Source organism: Ciconia boyciana, chromosome 4 (assembly GCF_034638445.1).
Source record: "Ciconia boyciana chromosome 4, ASM3463844v1, whole genome shotgun sequence".
Lineage (NCBI taxonomy): Eukaryota > Metazoa > Chordata > Aves > Ciconiiformes > Ciconiidae > Ciconia > Ciconia boyciana.
Window position 1 is genome coordinate 102,045,740 of NC_132937.1, and position 14,711 is coordinate 102,060,450.

Below are 14,711 nucleotides of genomic sequence, written 5' to 3' on the forward strand. Positions count from 1 at the left end.
TGAAGGGGAAGGGGACGTAACCAGGCTCTCTAGAGAGGAGCCTAAGGCTGGCATGCCAATGTGGGGAGTGAAATCGATAGCCCAGCTCAAGTGCAGCTACACCAACGCACGCAGCACGGGCAACAAACAGGAGGAGCTGGAAGCCATTGTGCAGCAGGATAGCTATGACTTAGTCGCCATCACAGAAACGTGGTGGGATGACTCTCGTGACTGGAGTGCTGCAATGGATGGCTATAAGCTCTTCAGAAGGGACAGGCAAGGAAGGAGAGGCGGTGGGGAGAGGTTAGGGAGTGTTTCCGTTGTGTAGAACTCGGCAATTATGATGATAAGGTCGAGTGCTTATGGGTAAGGATGAGGGGGAAGGCCAACAAGGCAGGTATCATGGTGGGAGTCTGTTCTAGACCACCCAACCAGGATGAAGAGGCAGATGAAGCATTCTATAAGCAGCTGGCAGGGCAGGGCAGACGACCGGCCTGGCTGGGAGCTTTTGCTGGGACTCAAGAAAAAAAGGAGAGTTTACCACTTTTGGAAGAAGGGGCAGGCAACCCAAGAAGAGTACAGGCATCTCGTCAAGTCATGCAGAGAGAAAATTAGAAAGGCAAAAACCCAGCTAGAACTCAATTTGGCCACTGTTGTAAGAGAGAATAAAAAATGTTTTTACAAACACATTAACAACAAAAAGAGAGCCACGGAGAATCTCCCTCCTTTATTGGATGGGGGGGGGGGGGGGGGGAACATTGCCACCAAAGATGAGGAAAAGGCTGTGGTACTTAAAGCCGCCTTTGCCTCAGTCTTTAATAGTCAGACCAGTTATCCCAGGGTATTCAGCCCCCTGAGCTGGAAGACAGGGACGGAGAGCAGAATAAACCCCCATAATCCAGAAGGAAGCAGTTAGCGACCTGCTACGCCACCTGGACCCTCACAAGTCTATGGGGCCGGACGGGATCCAGCCGAGAGTACGGAGGGAGCTGGCGGAGGAGCTTGCCAAGCCACTCTCCATCATTTATCAGCAGTCCTGGTTAACAGGGGAGGTCCCAGACGGCTGGAGGCTTGCCAATGTGACGCCCATCTACATGAAGGGCCAGAAGGAGGACGCGGGGAGCTACAGGCCCGTCAGCCAGACCTCGGTGCCGGGGAAAATTATGGAGCGGTTAATCTTGAGTGTGCTCAACAGGCATGTGCAGGCCAACCAGGGGATCAGGCCCAGCCAGCATGGGTTCAGGAAAGGCAGGTCCTGCTTGACCAACCTGATCTTCTACGACCAGGTGACCCGCCTAGTGGATGAGGGAAAGGCTGTGGGTGTTATCTGCCTGGACTTTAGTGAAGCCTCGGACACTGTCTCCCACAGCATTCTCCTGGAGAAGCTGGCGGCTCATGGCTTGGACGGGTGTACTCTTCGCTGGGTAAAAAACTGGCTGGATGGCCGGGCCCAGAGAGTTGTGGTGAACGGAGTTAAATCTGGTTGGCGGCCGGTCACAAGCGGTGTTGCCCAGGGCTCAGCTCTGGGGCCAGTCTTGGTTAATGGAGCCAGCAGTGTGCCCAGGTGGCCAAGAAAGCCAACGGCATCCTGGCTCGTATCAGGAATAACGTGGCCAGCAGGACTAGGGCAGTGATCGTGCCCCTGTACTCGGCGCTGGCGAGGCCGCACCTCGAACACCGTGTTCAGTTTTGGGTCCCCGTTGCGTTAAGAGTTACTGTCGCGTTACAAATAGGAGTCTGAGGAGTGGCTGGGGGGGGAGCCCTCCCGTTGGGTCACGAGGTTCAGACAGGACCCCCTTGCTTTCTCAACTCCTTCTCAGAGAGGAGTCTAGGTGCGGCTAGGTCCAGTCTTAGTCTCAGACTTGGTCAACGGTTTATTTTCTAAGGACTGTGTGTATAGCCACTTATCAGAACCAGAGCCCTCTCAGGGCTTTCGCTAAGGCGACAGCATTAATTTACGACGTTGTAAGTCCGGTCGTGTCCAGCGTACTGAACTTCACGATTACGGATTCACTAATAACGCGCTTACGCCCCCAGACTAGTCGTGTTGCACGAACTATCACGGCCACGCCTAAAGAGTCTGGTCCTGTTCAATGAGAACTACCGCGGCTAGATCAATGGAGAGTGCAGTTTATTAGAGCAACAGACACACAGAGTCTTTGGATTACCGGTGATAAATTCACTGGCTGCAAAGCACGGGCAAATACCAAGAATATGAGTAACGCTGCCGGCTACAAACGCGTTAAAAAGAGAATAAAGCGACTCTAGAGAGATTTCTAAGTTTCCCGGGGAGGCCCTTGGTATAACCAAGTGTTCGACTCTTACCCAAAGGCGTCCCGACGCGGGGGAAGAGAGGCTCAGCCCGTCGACTGATCCCAGGGGTCAGAGTGGTACGCGGTGGTGTCTTCCCTAACATTCTCTTTCTCTTACACCATTTTATACTATCTTTCACCTTTCGGGTGAGCTTGAGTGACTCTAGTCATACGTACCTTTGCTTAGGATTGGTGTAAAGTTTTCTCGCTGCGCTTTTAAAGGTGTAAGCTAGGAAAATTCAGAGCGCAAGCTCAGTGAGGGTGGTCGCACCTTGGCGGCGGGTAGCTTTTGGGATGGAGGTGTGTTTTGGTATTATAATGATGTTCACCAAAGCAAAGTTCACCAAAAGGACAGCATTTTGTCAAAAACGTGGCAGGCTGTTGGCCCAGGGCGGTAAATATGCAGCTTATCAGTTCCATGACACCTTTAAGTTCCCCTATAATGGCAGAGCCTGGCCGCGGCATCTCCACACCGCTCCACCCTCCGGGCAGTACCTCTTCGAGTCAGCACACCAGGTTCCCCTGGCGTTCCTGACATCTCAGGTTGCAGGCCTAGGGAACTTCCATGGAATGGATTCCTTGCACGTCGGCCGCATTCCACCCGGGAAGCTTCTTCAATGCTGTGCCTTACCTCGAAGTGTGAATATAAGTTCTAATTTCTAAGTCACCTCAGCAATTATCCCACAGGTCCCTCGCTCCAAGAGAGACACTGAGGTGCTGGAGCGTGTCCAGAGAAGGGCAACGAAGCTGGTGAAGGGTCTGGAGAACAAGTCTGATGAGGAGCGGCCGAGGGAACTGGGGTTGTTTAGTCTGGAGAAGCGGAGGCTGAGGGGAGACCTTATCGCTCTCTACAACTGCCTGAAAGGAGGTTGTAGTGGGGTGGGGGTCGGTCTCTTCTCCCACGTAACCGGCCACAGGACGAGAGGAAATGGCCTCGAGTTGCACCAGGAGAGGTTTAGATGGGGTGTTAGGAAAAAATTCTTCACCGAAAGGGTTGTCAAGCATTGGAACAGGCTGCCCAGAGAGATGGTGGAGTCACCATCCCCGGAGGAGTTCAAAAAAACCGTGTAGACGTGGCACTGCGGGACACGGTTTAGTAGGCATGGAGGTGTTGGGTTGGCGGCTGGACTAGATGATCTTAGAGGTCTTTTCCAACCTTAATGATTCTATGAGTCTCTGTTGCCCAAAGCTCCATCCTCTCCCCCTGCTAAATCTAGTTTAAAGCTCTCCGGAGCAGCCTGGCCAGCTTGCTGGCGAAGACCCTCTTGCCCCACTCGGTCAGGCGAATCCCATCAGCTCCCAACAGACCCAGCTTCTCAAAGGCAGATCCCCATAGAAGCCAACACCGTGAGCATGGCATCAGGCACGCAGGCAGGCATTCACCTTTTCAGTTCATCTCCTCCTTCCTAAACCCCTTCCTCTGACTGGGAGGATGGATGAAAACACCACCGGTGCTCCAGATAATTTTCACGTTGCTCCAAGGGACAGAGAGTCTTTTTTTTGTTCTAAGTTGCCGTGCCTCGTCACAGTGTCGTTGGACCCTACGTGGAACAGCAGGAGCGGATGATAATCCGTAGGCTTCACCAGGCTCGGCAGCCTCTCGCTAACAGCGCGAACGCAACCTCCTGGTAGGCAGCAAACCCCTCTAGAGAAATTGTCTGGATGGCAAATGGGTGCTTGGGTGCCTCTCAGTAAGGAATCTCCAGCGACTAATACTTGATGTGCTTTTCTGGTGGCCCTGGCTCTAATGCGGGTGGGTGGTTGGATCAGCTTTGCATGCTCGGCTTCTCCTGGATCCCGTCTGCTACTCATGTGCTCTTCATTCCCCACGCCAAGAGCATCGCATCTATTACGTAGGGGCACTTTAGGGGGAGGGGGCAGGTTCTTCCTTCTGCCCGCAGCAGGGACAAGGGTCCAGCCTCCTTCATCTCGTGAGTGACTTGGTTGAGGCAGCTCGAGGCTGAATGCAGGCTAGCCTTCCCCTTGCGCAGCCTTAAGGCAGGGCTGTCGCTCAGCCCGGGACAGCGCGCAACACCACGTCTCCACCTGCCGCTCGCGCTCCCAGATCCTGCGCTGCCTGCTGAGCTCCTCTTGTCGCACAGCTGCCTGTTTGAAGAGTTCTTCTGGCTGGGCACGCTTGCAGCTGTGAGATCCGCTGCTGCCGTCAGAGGCTCCGTGGCGGGGCTGGCAGCACTCTGAGGGACACGGCCCACACTGGGCCCGCGCCGGAGCAGAGGGAACGGGCACGGAGGAAGCCGCTGCGGAAGACCACAGCGAGGAACAAGGAGCGGCAGAGAGAGACCCCGGTGGCCCGACCCCAGCCAGCAGTGCCAGCGGCCCCTCGCACGGGGACAGAGTGACCTGCAGCCATAACGAGGGGCCTGGAGACAGGGAAAGAGGTGGAGGGGTGTCCGCTCCAACCTTCTTGTCCACCCCAGTCAGGCTTCCTTGGTATTCACCAGCACCTATTCTGCCATGAGATCTCACAAACAAGCTTTGTTACGTGCATATTGTTAGGAAAAAAACCAGCAAAACTCTGTAATAAATAACTCTGTAATAACTAACAGAAACAGGAAAAGAGGACTTCCTAGCATACCTTACCACCTTGTTTCATTTTTCAACTGAGAAGGAAGAACGGTAGTTTTACTTCCACTTTCTTTTGAGTTGCCTGCTCCAAATCCACTCTTCTTGAATCTAAAGTGTATGAAAAGGGACACCCTGTGGATGCAGCTTAGGGCTCACTTTCAGCCTTTAAGAAGAGACAGGACAAGGGGCAACGGCTTTGAAGTAAGTGAGGGCAGGTTTAGATTCGATAGAAGGAAGAAATTCTTTACCATGAGGGCGGTGAGACACTCAACAGGTTGCCCAGAGAAGCTGTGGATGCCCCATGCCTGGAAACGTTCAAGGTCAGGTGGGACGGGGCGTCTCGTCCCACTCGGTGGGTTGCGAGAGGGGTGAATCTTTTCGATTCCCCGACGGTTTGTGTACCGACAAAAGCCGATCTCTGCTCGGCAGCGCCGCGTGGTCGGTAGAGTCACGACAAGGACTCAGAGGAACAGTCTGGCCAGCGACTTTATTAACTGGCAAATTCAACAAACGGACAAACTTAACGAACTGGCAAGCTCAGCGAACGAACAGAGGCAATTTGGCCATGGAGCTGTTTTCTGGCCAACCCGCCACAATTTATCCCAAACTTGCATCTACTGGAAGAGTGGAGGAAGAGAGAAGCGAGAAAGGAAAGGAGAAGAGAGGAGGAAGCAGAAAGAAAAAGTATCACCACCCTTGGATCCCGCGATGACGATGACAGACGTGGCAATCCTCCAGCGGTGGGCGCGCGCACGGTTCCCTGGAGGGCGTGTCTTTTATAAGCTAATCCCCGCCTCCAGGTACGCCCCTTCAGGACTTAGATGGTTCTTGTTCTAGAAAGTTCTCAGTCTTCTGCGCAGGCGCTGGGGGAGGGGGGCGGTCGCGAGGGGTCTCTCGGGCGGTCGCAAGCCCCTTCCTCAGATCAACTCTGTGTGATCTCTGGCCATAGATGGTAAGGTCCGCCGGAACCGCGCGTCCTCCGACGCGCTCTCCACATCCCGCGTGTCCCGCTCCCGCTCTCCCCCACCCCGTGCTCGCCGACCTGCCGTCGCCATGCAAATGGCGCCTCGCCTCGCCACAACGTTTGAGACGTTAGCTCTTTCAGTCTCTCACAGGGGGCTCTGAGCGACCTGGTCTAGTTGAAGGCGTCCCTGGCCACGGCAGGGATCGGGACATACTTCTGCGGGTGGTGGGCAGGCTGCAAGAGGAAGCCCATCGACCGGCCCGCCTCCAGCCAAAGCGGGAGCGCCAGAGCTGAGGAGTCCCACCTGCGGCAGGGAAAGGGCGCAGAGGGACGGGAGGCTGTGGCCCGAGCCAGCGGCAGGTCAACTCCCCTGGGAGAGCCCGGGTCACAGTGGGGGGCAGGACGCCCTGCCCCTCCCGGCCCTGGTGGCGGGTAACGAGAGGGCCCTTTGTGACCTAGCCATGTGGCAGCTAGGGATGCCCAGCACGGGCGCGGCAGCCCCAGTCAGTGTCCCAGACCCTCGGAAGAAAAGGCCATGAGCCGTGGGGCTCGTGCAGGAGCCCCTGTGCGCAGAGCACGTGTTTCCCTGCGACCCCTGGCACACCGCACCCCCAGGGCCAGGGTGTTTCGCCATGGCCCCACCGTCCCCACCAGGTAAGAACGCAGGGCTGGGGGGGGGCTGGGCCCGCGCCATAGGGACGCCAGGGGAGCTGGGCCCAGCAGGCGCGCCCTTCCGCAAGGGGCTGGGGGCAGGAGAGCCGGCGCCAGAGCCGGGGTGGGCGGCTGGGGGCTGCCCGCTGGAAAACGGCATCCTGCAGGAGATCCCCCCCTGTCCCTGCCCAGCTCCTCCGCCCCACCACCTCCCCGCTCCAGCCAGGCAGCACCCGGATGGGGCCGCTTGCCGTGGGCTGCCCCCTCCCCAGCCTCACCCCCCTCCTCTGTCCCGCAGGACGGCGAGTCGTTCCCCCCGCAGGCGCCGTGCACCCCGGGCGGCAGAGGACAAAAGGCCTGGGGTGGCCGCTGAGGACCACCAGCAGTCAGAAAGCCCCCGGCAAGGCGAGCTGCGCAGCGGGACTTGGGCTCTGCCAGCCCCGTCGTAGAGGCGGAGGAGGGCGAGAGCCCCGGCATCCCGACCCGAGTGGGTATTGCCAGGAGCCCGGGGGACCATCTCCTGCCTCGGGGCACAGAGCAGGGCAGGCTGAGGCAGCTGGGCTGGCAGGAGGCTGCGGCGCCGCAGGGCTGGCACCTTTCCCGCCCTGCTGCCAGCGGCATCCTGGGGAGACGGGGCATCAGCACCCTGGCCCAGGGATTGCCGTGTGCAGGGCAGCGGGCGCAGGGCTGGAGAGAGGGCCCCTCTCCCCTCTCCCTCCTGCCCCTGCCTGCAGCTCTCCCCGCTCTGGTTCTTCATCAGGTGCAGCCGGTCCTGCCTCCAGCTGCCAGCTGGAGGACGAGGAGAAGGAAGCCCACGACTACTTCTCGGTCTTTCTCAACGGCACCGAAAGGGTAGCGCAGACTTCGTCAGCAAGGCTCTGCCCGCGCTCCCAGCTGGGTGCTGCCGCGTCTGCTGCCCGGGCGCGGGCTCTGGGAGGGCTGCTGGCGGCGCGGAGCTGCTCCCCTCCAGCCCCTGCTCCTGCTGGCCGCGCCTCTGCCCCCTCACCCTCCCTCTCTGTCTCCCCCCGACTGCCAGGAAGAGGCCTCGAAGCTGAGGTTTCTGGCCTCCATCTGCACGCTGTGCAGAGCCTGGCTGCAGGGCAGGTACCGGCCGGGCTTCAGGTCAGCACGTGAGCTGGTGGAGAAAATGGAGGTGAGGGCACCGCCAGTGGGGCTGAGGGAGGGGGGCAAAGCCGGCCGAGCACCGGCCCAGCAGTAAGGACAGCACTCGGGCGCCTGGGCACAGGGGGAGGGTGAGACAGGCCTGTGTGGGAACAGCCCTGCCTGCCACGGGGCCGCTGCAGAGCGAGGGGCCGCGCGGGGTGCCGGTGCTGGCCTGGGGGCAGCGGGGCGGCTCTGCCCGCCCCGCGGACTGGTGCCGGGCACTGGCAGCTCCCGTGCCCCAACCTGGCCGTGCTCTCCCTCTCCAGGTACTACGGCAAAAGCAGCTCCCTCGCAGCATGGACGCCGCGATGTGGCAGCAAGCCGTGCTTGCCGTCGCTGCAATGAGGTACCTGCCCCAGACCCCGGCCGGGCCAGGGCCTCCCCACGGCGTGGGCCTGATGGCACCAGGCATCTCCTATCCTGGCAGGACCCTGGCGCCACTGCCTTGGGGCCTCCGCTCTCCCTCACGCTTGGCCCATCGGTGGGCCAGATGGGAGGGCGGAGGGTGCTGCGGGGCTCCCGGTGCCTCTTGGCTCTTTCTCTGAAGGGAGAGGCAGGAGACGGGAAGGGGTTCGGGCTCCGCTGGCCAGGACTGCCCTCTGTCCCTGCCTCAGCGGCACGGGGGAGAGAGGAGATGCCTCCAGGCATCCCTTCCCCACCTCGTACGGGTACCACCCTGGGGACTGCCAGCCCCGACGTCTGCAGCCAGCTTCCCCAACGTGGAAGCTCCGCCATGCAACCGGCACCTTCTCTCCTTGCAGCAAAGAGAACCAAGACCTGCTGGACCAGCACCTCGGCCCCTGCATCCACAGCACCTTCTGTCTTGCTCCAGCACAGAGCCAGGACAGCCAGCACGCTTCACTCGATGCTCCAGGTAAGCGCGGGCTGAGCTACGGAGAGCCTGCCAGTCAGCCCCTGGGCACGCTTTCCTAGTTGGCTTTGGCTGCCGGGAGACGATAGGAGAAGAAGGAAGACCAGGGAGACCCTGAGGCCTCTCCCCGGCACCAGAGGGCAGCTGAGGCCCGCCTCGGGTGGAGGGCGTTCAAGCCAGCTTCCTGCAAGGAAGAAGGGCCAGGGCAAGCGTGCGGACTGCCGTATCCCCTTACAGATCCTGAAGACTCTGGACAGCGTGCTGGAGGTGCTGACGCGCGATGCTTTGCAAGTGAAGAAAATCTTGCAGGTCAGGCATTTGCCAAGAGCTGGGCTCACGAGGTCTCTTCCTTGCCTCGCCCTAAAGAGATGCGACCTTCTGGAGCGTGCGCGCCCCAGCCCGAACCAAAGCAGCGGAAGGAACGCGGCGTCCCTCCCAGGCCCCCTGCTCTGGCAGCTGGCGCTGCCGAGCCACTGCCCTTGCCGCCCGCCCCGTTCACGCTCTCCTGCCCAGGTGGCAGCAGGGTGGAGATCTGCTGGGATGTGGCCGCGGTGCAAGGGAGCGCAGCCCTGAAGCACTCTGCTTCTGGCCTCCCCGTGGGCCGTAGCCCAGCCTCCCTGGTGCAGGCCTCCACAGAGGTTCCTGTCCTCCTGGACAGCGGGGACGCGCGGCCGTTTGTGGAGGAGCGCATGGGAAGGGGCAGAGGTGGCTGGCGGGGCGGGATCCAGCTACCTCCTGACTGCAGCAGAGTCGCCAACCGTCGGCAACGGTCCCCGAGGCCGTGAGGTGGCCGGACCCGGACCCGGTCCCAGGCCTTCCTCCTGGCCGGGGAAGCCTTGGCGGCACGTTGCGTAAACTCCGCCAGGCGCTTGGCAGAGCCACCGCTCCGGGAGGTGCCGTCGTTTCCCGAGGCAGAGCGGCAGCTTTTCCCTTCTCAGATCCTGCTGCCCTTCACGGCATCCCAGGAAGTGGCTAGGCGCCGCAAGGCTGTGGGGAGGATTGTCTGCCTGAGCCGGTTCTTGACGCCCTCCTCGATGCTGGAGGTAAGGGGCCTGCGGTGCAGGCGGCCTCTGCGCAGCCCTCGCCCCTTCCTGGTGCCCCAGAGCAGCCAGTAGCTCCGGGCTCCCTGCGAGGGAAGCCTGGGCGCAGGGCAGGGGATTCGGCAAGGCTCAGCCCTGCGCCAGCGTCTCTACCCCTCCCTCTGGGAGCCGCTCTCTCCCGTGCCCTTTCTCTCGGGAGCCAGCTCCGTCACAGGGCACGGGAGTATTTGGCAGACCCGGCTCTGGCAGCCCTCCCCGGGGTTGCTGCCCAGCCGCTTCAGCATCGAGGCCTGCGGGGCTCTCGGGCCCTTCCCCTCCCCACTGCCACTGCCCGCGCCCGGCCCCTTCCCCAGCCCACCGGCCCCGGGGCTCCTGCTGCAGCCCCGCAGACCCTCCCTTCCCGTGCTGTGGAGAGCTGGGCAGGGCGGTGCCAGGCCTCGGGACGGCCTGCCAGAAGGACGCGGCGGGAGGAGAGGGCGCACGGCTGCGCCCTTTTGTGGAGACGGGGAGTCCCGCAGGTGGGGAAGGAGGGCTCCCTCAGCTGAACGCGGGTGTGGAGGACCCAGGGTCAGACCCAGGGTCTCAAGCCTCCTTCAGGCACCCCAGTCCCGCAGGCTCACGGGGAGGGAAGGCAAAAGCCTTCCAGGGCTCCCGTCACAGGCAGGCAGCACGCTCCTCGCCCTGACGCGGCTGCCGCAGGCTGGGTCTCCACGGGGCGGGGCGCGGCGCAGCGCAGGGCAGGGCAGAGCCCTCCAGAGCTCTGGCTCATGCAGCACTCGGCCCGGGGCCCGCTCTCTGGGGTTAGGCCTTTCGTCCCGTCTGCCACAGCTTGGCCCTGCTACCGCTCCTTCCTCTCCCACAGGTCTCGCGCTTCAGAGAAGGCAACTTCTTCCTGTTCCAAGCGAAGCCTCTGCAATTCCTGGGGCAGCTGATGGGGCACCTCACCCTGTCCCGTGCCGAGAAGGACCAGGAGATCAGCTGCGGGGCCGCGGAGGCGCTTCGTGCCGTCCACAGGTTCATCCTGCTGCGAGAGGGTGAGAGACGCTGGGGCGGGCTGGGGCCTCCCAGCCACCAGGGCTCAGGCAAGGCGCCGCACCGCCTTGGCCCCCTCCTCTGCTAGAGCAAGGAGCAGCAAACTCCTCCGAGGCTGGAGCAGGGGAGCAGCTGTGCCGTGCCAAGCCGAGGGCCCAGGCAGCCCGCCTCGGAGCCGCGCCTTGGGGCCCGCCCCGAGAAGCCTTGGGCCGGAGAGCCTGTGGCAGCAGCATCCCAGGGCTTCTCTCCTCCTCCCGAGCAGAAAGCCAGACCAAACTCTCCTGCCCTTCTGCAGCCTAAGAGGCGGTTTCCCCTCCTCCGCCGGGAGACGGGCCCACTGCCACCCTGGCACGTCTCCGGCTCCCCACAGAGCGGAGAGCCAGGCACAGAGCTCTCCCCGACGCCCTCGCCTGCTGTCGCCAGCTCTCCGTTGTTCCTGCCGCTCACTGTGTGTTTCCCCTCCTGCCCAGCCTGCTACGCAGCACGTGAGGATCCAAAGCTTCGAGTGGAGCGGGAGAGACCTAGCACCCTCTGGGCCGAGGAGCCCGCTGACGAGGCGACGGTAACAAGCTCCTCCCTCGCTGGGGGTCTTGGCTGTGGGGCTGGCAGGAGACTGGGATGAACCAGTGCATCAGCCATCAGGGCGGATGGCACGGCCTCCCGCCGATCAGGCCGCGGGGTCGCACCACCTCTCCGCAGGGAGCGGCCAGAGCGTCAGCGTGGCGGCTCCGGCTGTCCCGGCCACCGGCGAGCTCTGGTTGCCGGCAGAGCCAGCGCACCGTGAGCCTGCCCCCCCCCCCCCCGCCCCGCTCCTTCGGCCCACAGGGCAGCTCCCTCTCCACACCCCGCAGTGGCTGCACTCACCCCAGACCAGCCCCTGCTGCTGGCACTTGTCCTGGGGCAGGGGGCCAGCGCTGCCCCGGGTTTCTCACTCCGGAGCCGCCCCCGCTGCTCAGCTGTGCCCCCCCGCCAGGGCCCTCAGGCGACACCTCTTCCCTGCCTCTCTCCCTCAGGTATTTGGGAGGTTCCTCTTCCAGACTGAGAGGAGCAGCTTCCTCCTCACCGTCTTGAGAGGCATCGTGCACCCCAGGGTCTCCGATGTCCAGCTGATTGCCAGCGTGCTGGAGGCGGTCTTGAGATACCCGTGCTCGGAGCTGAACAAGGTAGGCAGCGTGCAGCCGGACTGCCCTGCGCGTGCGCCCTCCGGGGGCCGTTCCCCCCGCCCCGAGTCCCGGGCTGGGGAGCATCCGACGGGCGGCCTTTGAGGCCAGCCAAGAGCGACGGGAGGGAAGCAGTTCTTGGTGGCAGCTGGGGCCGTGGCTGTGCTCCACCCGCTCCACCCCCCTGCCTCCACCAGGTGGAAGAGGTCGTGTGGACCATCCATGCGCAGCTGGCATGCGTCAGCCAGAAGCCCCTCGAGGACATCCTGATGAAGACCCTTCTCCAAGTGGCCCTCTTGTACCCTCAGAGGGTGACCGCTGGCCTGCTGCAGGCTTCCCCGTGCTGTGACAGGTAGGTGGCCCCATCAGCCTTGGGGGCAGCTCAGGACCTCTGGGGCCTGCCCAGGCAGAAGGGGTGGTGGCCGAGGTGGCCCCACTGACAGCGTGCTCCGGCTCCGCAGCACTGCCAGGGCCATGTGGAGCTCGTTGGCATCTGAGCCCTGCCTCGGGGACGACGTGCTGAAGACGCTGCTGCAGGTCCAGCAGAAAATCGGCCAGCAGTGCAGCATCGCGGGAGAGCGCAGCTACTGCGTTTTCCTGGCTGTGAGTGTCTGAATGAGGCCTGCTCCGCCCCGCCCGGGGCTCCAGCCCCTCCTCCCCTCTCCACCTGCCCCCAAGCCCAGACCTCCCCAGGGGCACCTGGGCCAGGGGCCTCGGGGCCACCGCCAGGCCCCGTGGCACACAGGCAGGCAGCCTGCCCCCTGCCCCTGCTGCCCTCACTGGTCTTCCTCCCTGCCCGCTGCCTCCCGCCTGCTCGGCAGCCGGGAAGCCCGGGGCAGGGCGGCTGCCTGGCCAGAGCAGGCTGCGGGGCCGGGGAGGGCAGGGGAGGGGAGGGGGAGCCCAGGGCAGCCAGCAGGGCCCATGGGGCTGGCTGGGCTGTTCCCTCCCGGACCGCGAAGGCTCGCGTGCCCGCGCTACGAGTGGGAGCCGAGCCCTGAGAGCTGCTGCGGCTGTGCTCCAGGCCAGGCGGCCGGGCCGGGCTCTGCGCTGGCACCTCCCTCAGCTCAGCGCGGCGCCTGAGCCCCGCCACCCCCAGCCCCGGGCAGTGCCGCAGGGACACCCCTGCAGTGAGAGTGGTCCCTGGATGTTTTCTGCAGGTAGCCGGTGCCATGCACGAGATCTTCCTGCTGCCCTCCAGCCGATGCTGCGTGCAGTTACTTTTAGGGGAGCTCTTCATGGCGGTGGTCTTCCAGGTCTCCTTCAGCTTGAGCGGCCCACAGCAGGGCTGCTGCAGCTCTGGCAGTCAGAGCAGGGAGGCCAAGTGTCCTCCAGTCCACACCCTCAGGTGCTCTGTCCCTCCTCCCTGGTCTCTGTCCCGGGCCCAGAGCCGGAGTCGGGGCCGGGGCTCCACCTGTGACCCCGCTTTGCTCTGCGTGCAGGAGCGCGGTGCGCACCATGCAAGCTCTGTTCCGGTGCCTGGGCGGCGGTGCCTCCCTGGTTGAAGACATCGCGAGGCAGGGTGCCTGGGACATGCTCATGAGCCCCGAGACCTACCACACCGGTATCGCCGTGCTGACTAGGTGAGAGTCGCGTCAGTTGTCCTTGTCTGCCCTGGCGTGTCTCCGCTGGAGAGGAGGGCCCCCCCGCACGATCCCCTTCCTCGTGGGCGGGGGGGCGCAAGCAGCCAACGCAAGGCGCAAACGCAGCCTTGCCCCGCGTGGCCTGGCCTGCGGGGTAACGGCTGGGGCTGGCAGCGCAGTCCCAGAGAGGTTTGCCTGCCCGGCTCGGTGCCGCCAATGCCTTCTTCCCCTGCCCAGGGTGCTGCGGCGTGAGGTACCGGCCTGCTGTGTCGCCGCGTCTCAAGAGGCGGTCAGAGTCCTCCTCCAGAGGCAGGCCTACCAGGACATTGGTGCCATGACTGTCTTCGTCGAGGTGGGCCCGGTGGCAAGCGCTGCCTCTCGGAGGCCAGGCGGAGGGAAGCCGGGCTGCGTGCAGGAGGCAGAGGGCGAGGGCCCTCCGCGGGCCCTGCTGCCTCCCGCGGGCCCTGCTGCCTCCCACCTGGGCTGCGCCGGGACCTGGTGCCTTGCCCTGAGCTGTCCAGGAGCTCTGCTGCCTGTACCGGGCTCTCACTCTGCTGCTGGGTGCGTTTCAGCTCCTGGACTGCACCGATTTTGAGCACGTCACCGGCCAAGTCCTGCACGTCCTCCAGCTCCACCTGCAGAGCAAGAGCGTGGTGCTGCGCAGGATGGCAATCACAAGCCTCGTCACACTGTCTGCGAGACCCCAGGAGGTGAGCAGGGGCAGCCGGGCACAGTGAGGGCGTCCGCCGGGGGCTGGGCTGCAGGCGGCGGTGCGCGCAGCGGCTTGCTTGGGCTTTGCCAGGAATCGGGAGCGGTGGGAACGGTGCCCGCTGCTCCCGCTGCCCTGCTCAGCGGCCCCTGAGCGCTTCAGGCCAGGCCCTGGGCTGCGCCGCACGTGGAGAGATCTCTGCCTGACCGGCACTGCACCCTCTCCACGCAGAGCGGTTTTGCCGGTGCAGTCCTCGATTGCGTCACAAAATGAAATTGTGTGTTTCGCACAGGCTGCGACTCTGCAAGGCCTGCTGCCAGCGGTCGTGCAGCGACTGCAGGATGACGACTGCGACGTCACGGTGGCGGCCCTGGCTGTCCTCGGCAACATGCTCTGCCTGGAGGACAGGCCGATGGCTGTGTCCATTGCTCTGCAGCTGGTCGAGACGCTCCCGCCACTCTTTGAAAACGTAAGGCAGTGGGGAGAGCAGAGGCTTGGTTAGCGTGCCTGGGGGGACGCGTGCGCGTGGCCCGGGGCCGGTGCGTCCCTCTCCGCACGTGCCCGTTGGCCCGTGAGTTCTTCTCCTCACCGCAGAGGGAGAGCCGCGGCGTTCGCCTCCGCACCGTGGGCTTGGAGGAGCCAGGACTGAGGTCCTCCCCTCTG

General features: G+C 63.3%; 1 protein-coding gene across 13 annotated transcripts in view; it reads left to right on the forward strand.

Moving 5' to 3' along the window:
- LOC140651397 (maternal embryonic leucine zipper kinase-like) overlaps positions 1-8,921 on the forward strand; it is a 36,187-nt gene extending 27,266 nt beyond the window's left edge. For all 13 annotated transcript variants that reach the window (XM_072860817.1, XM_072860819.1, XM_072860813.1 and 10 more), the window contains one exon: positions 8,765-8,921. The gene's annotated coding sequence lies outside the window, so the exon portion shown is untranslated. The remainder of the gene's footprint in view (positions 1-8,764) is intronic.
- Positions 8,922-14,711: the final 5,790 nt, after the last annotated feature.